Source organism: Sebastes umbrosus, chromosome 13 (genome assembly GCF_015220745.1).
Source record: "Sebastes umbrosus isolate fSebUmb1 chromosome 13, fSebUmb1.pri, whole genome shotgun sequence".
Lineage (NCBI taxonomy): Eukaryota > Metazoa > Chordata > Actinopteri > Perciformes > Sebastidae > Sebastes > Sebastes umbrosus.
Genome location: NC_051281.1, coordinates 27704237 through 27712743, shown reverse-complemented (window position 1 = coordinate 27712743; position 8507 = coordinate 27704237). Strand labels below are relative to the sequence as shown.

The window sequence follows — 8507 nt, the reverse complement described above, 5'->3', positions numbered from 1 at the left end:
CTGAAATTGAACTCATCAGCTTAATTGCATATGACACTCACATTTGTGTAATCAAAATAAAGTTTTTATCTTAATGAAAGGTTTCTCTTGTTCTCCTAATGCGTCCTGTCAACTGTTTTAATCCTGTCAACTGTGTTGCGTGTGGTTTTTGTGTCATAAATCTTTTAAATGTTGGCTAAACTGTAACAAAAAAGACGGGGGATATCTCTAGAAGGAAGTCTTACTTCTAAATTTAGTGTAATGTGAATTTATGTTGAAAAAATATTCATCCTTCCTGATAGCATCCCACAGAATGTCCATTATGAAGCTCAAAATTCATATTTTCAAATCAGTTACACAGACGACCTCAAACCCCGTGGTGAATAGACTCAAAAACTTTCAAACAAATGTGTTATTACATGTGTAGTACCTCATTCATGTTTTATATGACACAACATTTGTCAGTAACACAGTTGAGAAAATAATGATTCAAATGTTAATTTTTTTTTAAATATTTAAAAAGTCATTAAAGCTTAAGCTTGGCAATTTATGAATTTAGCACATTTAGGGGGTATATATTATGGAAACAACGGAATTATTTATCAAAAAAGAAAACTGATTTCTTCACTTTTTGGTTGACATGAAATGTACCCCTAATTATAGAATGACTACTCATTTGCTTTACGGTAATCAGATATTGTGTAATTTTTGTCTTGAACAATCAAGTTTTAGTTATATACAAGTCTATATTTAATGCATGTTTATTTCAGCTACTACAGCCTTGTTGCTCTTGTAAATCCCACCTGTGCTGTTTATGCTTCCTGTTCAGGGGCGGATCGTTTTCCCTGTAAAACTGTCCGTCGCAAATAATGTGACCTCAGTAAATCCAGCAGAATACATAATCTCACTCTGTTAACATGTCTCCTCTTATTATTTGTGCGATCATCCCTTAACAGAGGCGCACCTTGCAGACACACAAACAGCGACTCCAGCCTGCTGCGGCTGCTTGATAAATAGGAAGGAGGAGTAAAGTTTCTCTGTTTATGGTGTGTATCTATCGGCATGATGCTGTGACATTACAACTGGTGTCGAAGCCATTCACGGTTCAATATGCAACTTCCACAAGTGTGATGTGCACAAACATTGACAATGGACTATTCAGTGAAGTAGGAGACATTGAGTGTCCAGCAGTCAAACTTTTGTAATGTAACAATATTTGCATTCTGAATTTTTTAATGAAGGTGAAGTAGATTAATTTAAAGGATTTTTAACAAGGCAAGTGAATTTATCATACACAAATTATTATCTTAATATATAATTATTTAATTATTATAATTATATGGATGAACTGATAAAGTGGCTGTATAAGTCACTAACTGGTGGATTTATAGCAACTGTTGAGATTCTCTTCAATTAAGACATATAGTATAGGTAATAAACCTAGATTATTATTATAAGTGTCTGTCAACATTGTGGAAAGGACCCTACAGAGAAATAAAACCTTTTTCTACCTTCAACCGGTCTGTTTGTTTTTGTGTGTCTAACTCGGAAAAGCCTCGTTGTGAAATGTCCCATCCCCGCCACATTGTCGAAATCATCTAAATATTCAGCCATGACATTGAAAATCTTTTAGAGAACACTCAGCTACGCTTTCTGTACTCCAACACAACAAACTCTGACAACACTGACACTCCTCTCTCCAGCTCTCACCGTTGTGTTCCTGCTACAAGTCTCATGACACAATAACAAAAAGGAAGCGAAAGGTAAGAAAAAGGTTTAATTTCTCTGTAGGGTCCTTCCCATGGGCAGGTTATGAGACAATGGGCTCCTGGGCACAGACATGCAAAAGGCCCCACCACCTCCCCCACCTTAGAGCAAAACACTCACATTTTATATTTGTTCAGCCTCTTTTTGTTGTTCCTTTGTGTCTCTTTATTGTTGTTTTGTGCCACTTTGTAATTGTTTAGTGTCTCTTTGAGGTTGTTTTGCCCCTTTTCACAGGCGTTGTGAGTCTCTTTGTGTCTCTTTGCATCTGTTTTACATCTCTTTGTAGTTGATTATGTCTCTTTGTAGTCGTTTGGGACTCTTTTTAGTCATTCTATGTTTCTTTGTGGTCAATTTGAGTCTCTTCCTGGATGGTACGTGTCTCTTCGTCTGACATTTTAAGAGTGAAGGCCTGACACTTTGGGGCCCTGGGCCTGTGCCCGGTAGACCTGTTCAGTAATTCATCCATGGTTCTTTCCATAATGTTGTCAGACACTTATAATAACAATCTGAACTTGTAAGTGGCAAAAAAACAAGTGGATTGACGGTGAGGAATTGCCCCGAGCGATTACATTACAGCCCGGCTGCAGCGTTCTCCCTCAATACTGGACCAATTTCAAAAATTGTTGTCCGCATTAGTCACTTAGACACAAATACATGCGGAAATAGAGGAAAATTACTGAAGCTACATTTTAATATAGCCTTTACTAGTCACTATTACTCAACTGGGGAAAAGACTTGATATTACAACCATCTTCACATTGAACCTCCTTGTTGAAAGTCATTGAGAAAGTGTAGAAAATCACAAAGAATCACACTTCCTTTATCTCTGTCCACCGGTGCTTCTTACAGCCGCAGCTAACAAATAGCCAAGGTGACTCCCAGCGGGTGAAGTCATATTGTTCAGACAGACTGGACCTCCTCAAACAATTAGGAAATCCCTCTGATGTTTCTTTCTCTAGTGTCACATTTACTCAACCCGACAGCAGAAAAAAAATCTGCTGAAAACTCATGAAACACAGTTGAACTTCAAAAAGCTTTTTTTTTTCAACTGGCAGATTAATTCACTGCCAGTATGCAGGATAAATTATTAGTGACCAATAACGCAATGTATGCAATATGCATGTCATCTGAGTATTGTATAAAGGTAGATTTATAAATAAAAAAAAACTCATCCTCAAACACCGTCGCTGACTGTCCCATAGCTGTCCCTTTGTGAGGCCATTTGTTACCTTTGCCAAGCTCTCCTCAGGCGGGAGAGAAGCAGGGGCAATGGGTGCGTGGATGTGCATTCATACACACACACACATGCATACATCTATCCACCTGGGTAATTGATGTAATTTCCTATATTAGCATGTGCACATGTGAGCTGGCAATTCATTGACAGAGCTCTGGTTTAGTGATAAGGAGGAACAGGTGCACCATCATGTTTGCAGATGAGCCTCCTTGGTTCAGCAGGGCCTCACCTCCCATGACACCTCTCTCTCTCGCTCTCTCTCCCTGTCTCTCTCTCTCTCTCTCTCTCTCTCTCTCTCTCTCTCTCTCTCTCTCTCTCTTAATTCATTTTAACATGTTTTATTGGCATTCGTCTTATTTTAAAGGGCACACTGTGACGACTGTTGTATAATTGCTCTGGAGGAGCTTTCTGGAGAAGATAACCCTGATGATGTCATAGTGATGTCATCAGGGTTATGTCAGCTTGCACGTAGTGACTACACATTTAGCACAGACAGCCAGTGTTACAAACTGGTGGTATGTAAACAAAAACTTTATTTTTAGTGGGAACACATAGGTACATACATGAAAATCTGGGGTTCAGTGTCTCGCTCATGGACACTTGTGACATGTGGACAGGACAAGATGGGGATCGTACTACCATAGCGTATCCTCATACAACCGTTCGTATGATATCTTTACTACAAAATCATTTCTCCTTTTTTGTTCGTTTTCTTACGAATGTCCAGCAACACGTGTCAATTTACAGCGTTACATGCATACGGTCTTTTCAAAATAAACTTCCGTCTTCACAGGAAAAAACTTCCTTAGATTTAGGCAACAAAACTATTTAGTTAGGTTTAAGAAAAACTTGCTTAGGGTTAGGCAACAAGGTTACGATATTGTAACCCTACTTCTATAAGTAGGAGCCTTCTCACAAATAAAATGATATCTTGGCCTCTACTGACTCTGTCTCCTTTCTTTATGAAGAGGATATAATATAACACTTGTGAGTGTTCTCTTCAATACACGTGAAAAGAACTGTCTGTTTCTATTGGAACATACTTAGTTGTCAAGTATGTGAAGAAAGCACATTGTGTAGAAGGTCAGAAGTGCACTTTAAAGCAGTTCAACTTTTTTACCATTTTTTTTTTTTTTTTCATTTCATCTCTATGTTGTCGCCGATCTCCGTGTGACACATCGAGTTTCATGATGCTCGTTCTGCAAATAGAAAATGCCAGTGTGAAAGCAGCCAGTATAAACAGGGGGTGAAACATCCATCATACTTGCTTGTCACTGCTCCCTGAGCTGTTGCACAGAAATGTAGCGAGCTCAGTGAGTTCATGCCTACGTTGTTACTATGGTAACCGATGAAAGCCGATGATTACACTGTCTCAACAGAAGATAATTCTGTGATGGCGAGGAATCTGGTCACTGGTAAATCACAGGCAGTACAGGCAGATCAGATTAGTGTAAGAAACAGATTTGCCTGGCCTCTTACCGGTAAAATATATATTGTTCCCATATATGGTAACACAAATATGCATGTTTCCACTGTTGCCCCATTAAAGCAACGTATTGCAGCCCCCTGTGTTTCATTACTGCTGACAGATTTATAACCCACGGCTGTAACTTCTACCAAATTTCAAGATAGCCTTAATTTGCTGCATAATAAAAAGTTACCCCATCAGCTCAGTTTCCTATGAAAAGCCTCTCTTCAAAAGATTCCCGTGATGTCCGACAGACTTTCTAAACCTTTACTGCCCTTCAGATTACAGAAGCTGCTCATTTCAGACATCCATCACACTCTCCAGCTCTTAGAAGTGCTGCTTTGAGGCATTCACGGTCTGTGTTCTTAAAACGGCTTGCAGAGTAGATTACAATTAGACGTCCTTGCACGGCGACTGCAGTTATTTCCATATCGCTTTTACTGTTTTGATTGAAGTCAAATGTATTTATTATGAGCCTAAGTATAGCACCTCATAGGGGGGTCTCCTAGTAAATGCATCTTTTGAACATGTGGGGATTTTTTGCACAAAATAAATGACAAATGAAGATTTATATAATATTGTTCTTCTAACACATAATGTTTTAGTCAGTTACCATTAAATAAAACGTACACTAGTTTTACTTTATTAGCTCATGTTGGTCTCTCAGCACTTACAGTACATTTAATTTGACTATAATGTGTAACATCTAATTGTAATGTAAAGCTTTTTTGACATAACTCATAATGCTGACTTGCAGATATTCTATTGTGACACCATTCCTATGCACTGCTCTACCAGCGTCACAGCTACAGGCCTGTTTAGGCCAGACAAAAGACTCTGCTTGCTCACTGATTGACTCTTGGCACACTCTGGGAAAAAGCATTATCAGTGATTAAAAGGATAATTAGGTAAATATTGGACATTAAACCACTCAGCGCAACCAGTGGGCCACAACGCGCTGCTGCAGCTGTTCACGAGAAAGAAATAAATGGGTGTGAAAATATGACCACACTGGCTCCATATTTTAAGGTACTTATTATGTCCTTCCCGTAGCTTCAACAAACAGAGTGTAGAATGAAGTCACTATCCCTCTGTGTGTGTGTGTTGGAATTTGAGCTTCTTGACCATGTGTCTATCTTTGTGGCCCACTGGCTAGCTAACGGCCGCCGCTGGTGCACTGCTCTCATACGGCGGTTACAGCTGATAACGCCGTCCCGACCCACAGCATTGACATGGAAACGTAGCACCAAGGGTTAGGTGCCATTCACATTTGAACAGTTACCAGTACCTAAAATTCGGTACCAGTACCTAACAGTACCTTTTTTTTTTTTGGTACTTCACTCTCTCTGAAATAACAGAAATGTCATTTGACTTGTAAAAATAAGTTCCAACTTCTCAATTTCAACATTGTTATTGAGTTGGAACATTTTACACACCACACAAAATAAAAAAACCTGCCTCCTCTCCTCTCGTCCCAGCAACCTCCAGCCTGTCAGTCTGTCCCCAAGGCATAGCCTGACACACACATCAGATATACACACTGGTGTTATGTCTCGGAGGTAGCACATGAGACGTGTTGCCCTGGCCAGCTTTACATTTTGCTTTACAAATATTGCAGCGAGCGACGTCTGTGTCAAGTTTTGAAAAGTGTAAGTCAACCACACTTTCAGCTCGCCAGTCACTGTGAATCTCTCTCTTTGTCTTTCTCTGCCACTGACACGCGCAAATCATTCTCTCTTACCCAGATGCGCTCTCAGGTACCGAAATTTGGCACCGATTGATTTGATGTGAATCAGTACTCGGTACCCAACCCTAGCATCCACCCTCAGGTTCCCACTCAGGTTAGCACTGTTGCCGTTGTTTGCACTGTTAGCAGCGTTAGCTACGAGCCGCCGCCTCAGCCATGGTCATGTTGAGAACCATGTGGAGGCAATAGATATGCTCTGCATTCTGCATCATTTAAATTATCCAGTTTTGAAAGACATCAAGACAGTCTTTGTACCTATTCATGTCTCTTTTCAGTCACCACAGAGTGTTCAACTGCACTCTATGGAGGTCCCCTCTTTGATAGGTAGACATCAGCCAGGGTTGTAATTCCCCTCTTGACAATTTTCTAAATAACATTTTAAAAGCTTTTTTTTTCACTTCTATGATGCAATATGAAGTGATTGTTTTTTTTTTTCAAAATGATTAGAAATAGTGGTCCTTCAAAACTCTGTAGATGATCTAATTCTGTAAGTAAAGTTTTTTTTTTTTTTAATTATATGAGAAGTGTTGCACTGGCCAGCTTTGCATTTTGCATTACAAATATTGCAGCGAGCGTTGTCTGCGTTTTGTTTAATTATATAAAACAATACCTTTGATTTTGAAAGACATAATCCAGTAGAATCATTTCATCTGCTGTGGCTCATAGAGGAACAAGAACAAAAGTTCTCCGTCCCTCTGGAAAACGTCCTGACTCAGAGAAATGTGTGTCTTTCCCAGTTTCCGACAGAATGAAGGGTGTTATGTTTATTTTTTCTCCAGAATTATCCCAGGGTGACATCAGACTGGACAGTTCCATGCTGGACGGGGTCACAGGATCGAGGTGGCATCTGGAGACGAGGCTGTGAACGGTCTATTAACACAGAGGCTGCGGCTGCCAGAAACACTTGCACAGAACCCACAGATGAAAGCCAAGCCAGTAATGACAAACAAATTAGGTCGGGGCTACACGGAGATGGAACCTGCAGATGTGTTCGCTGTCCGTTTCCAGACATAAAAGCCGTTGTGGCGTCCAGATTGAATTACATTACTCATTTGCACGGCAGCGCCAGGGCTCCCTTTTCATTGGGGCAGGCCGGGGCTGTCGGACAAAAGATCCACTTTATGAGCTCTGTGCTGTACACGGAGAGCAGATGCTAGGCAAGGTGAGTTTTACACACCTCAATGACTCCTTAAGCCCTCTATCAGTGAGCAAACTGCTCAGATTTCCACCATTCTGCTCTAGACTGCACTGCATCCCTCCATAATAAACCTTATGTGTGAAAACAGGTGCTTGAATCATCCACACAATTGTCCAGCCAGGTGGACAGTTAGACTAATGTCGGACTATCTCAATGCTTAAAGGATATCACTGGAATATTATATATTTATCATATAATATAACTAATCCCATGAAAAAAGTCAAAAACTAACTAACAGGTACTATCCAGTCACTACCTTCCCTACACTGAATGTTGCGCTTAGACACAAGCCCACTGGTTCATATATTTGGCATCAGAACTATTCAAACCAGCAGTGATGTGAATTTGTGAAAGTTGCAACACGTTTACAATAAACAGCTTCAAATAGATTTGCGCAGGCAGAGGATCATCTACCTGGATGCTTTTGAACCAGAGCAGCGTCTGGCAGTCTGTCTGAGCTAAACTGTTGTATAACCTAAACTACTGTACGCTATTTTAGTTTCCTTTTAGTGAAATGTTCTGAGTGAATTTGCCTCTGGTAAACAGTTACACAGTGTATATGTTTAGGGCTTTTATTGTGAAAGGTAAAGACAGAATGAGTGGATCTGGTCTGCGCTGCCTTTGACAAAGCTGAAAGGAGTAATAAAGTTTGCCATCTTGGTTCAGACTACAGAGCCTCCTTGTTGTTGTACACTATAGTATACGTCCTGAATATTTCCGTTTTGCACAACGTGATTGGTCGATGCCTTTATTTGCGATGCAAAAGCTAAGAGAAAAATTAAATAGTCGCCATATTTACTCTCTCACTCTCTATGCTCAGGGTCTCAACAAGTTCCTACTTTGCAGTGCTGCCTATAGTGGTATAAAGCAGCAGACATATAGATGATAGAACACAACAGAGACAAAGTTAGCACCCATTACATAGTGGAGTATTTAACAGCTAAAGAAATACAAAAAAAAGAAAAAAGTCTCAGGAGTACGTGGAGACAAAAAGGAAAGCCATGAGGAGAGCAGATATTTGACTTCCATGACTCTCACTGAATGTTGCTCTGTGTCTGTTGGATGTGCAACTATATGCTATCACGTTAACCGTAACAACTTCATAAGATGA

At 40.0% G+C, this 8507-nt stretch overlaps 1 long non-coding RNA gene across 1 annotated transcript; it reads left to right on the top strand.

The window, feature by feature from the left end:
- The first annotated feature begins 5960 nt into the window (after window positions 1–5960).
- LOC119500582 lies at window positions 5961–7481 on the top strand. The gene is made up of 2 exons (XR_005209642.1): window positions 5961–6685; window positions 6978–7481. It is a non-coding gene; the product is annotated as an uncharacterized LOC119500582 (long non-coding RNA).
- The last annotated feature ends 1026 nt before the right edge of the window (window positions 7482–8507 follow it).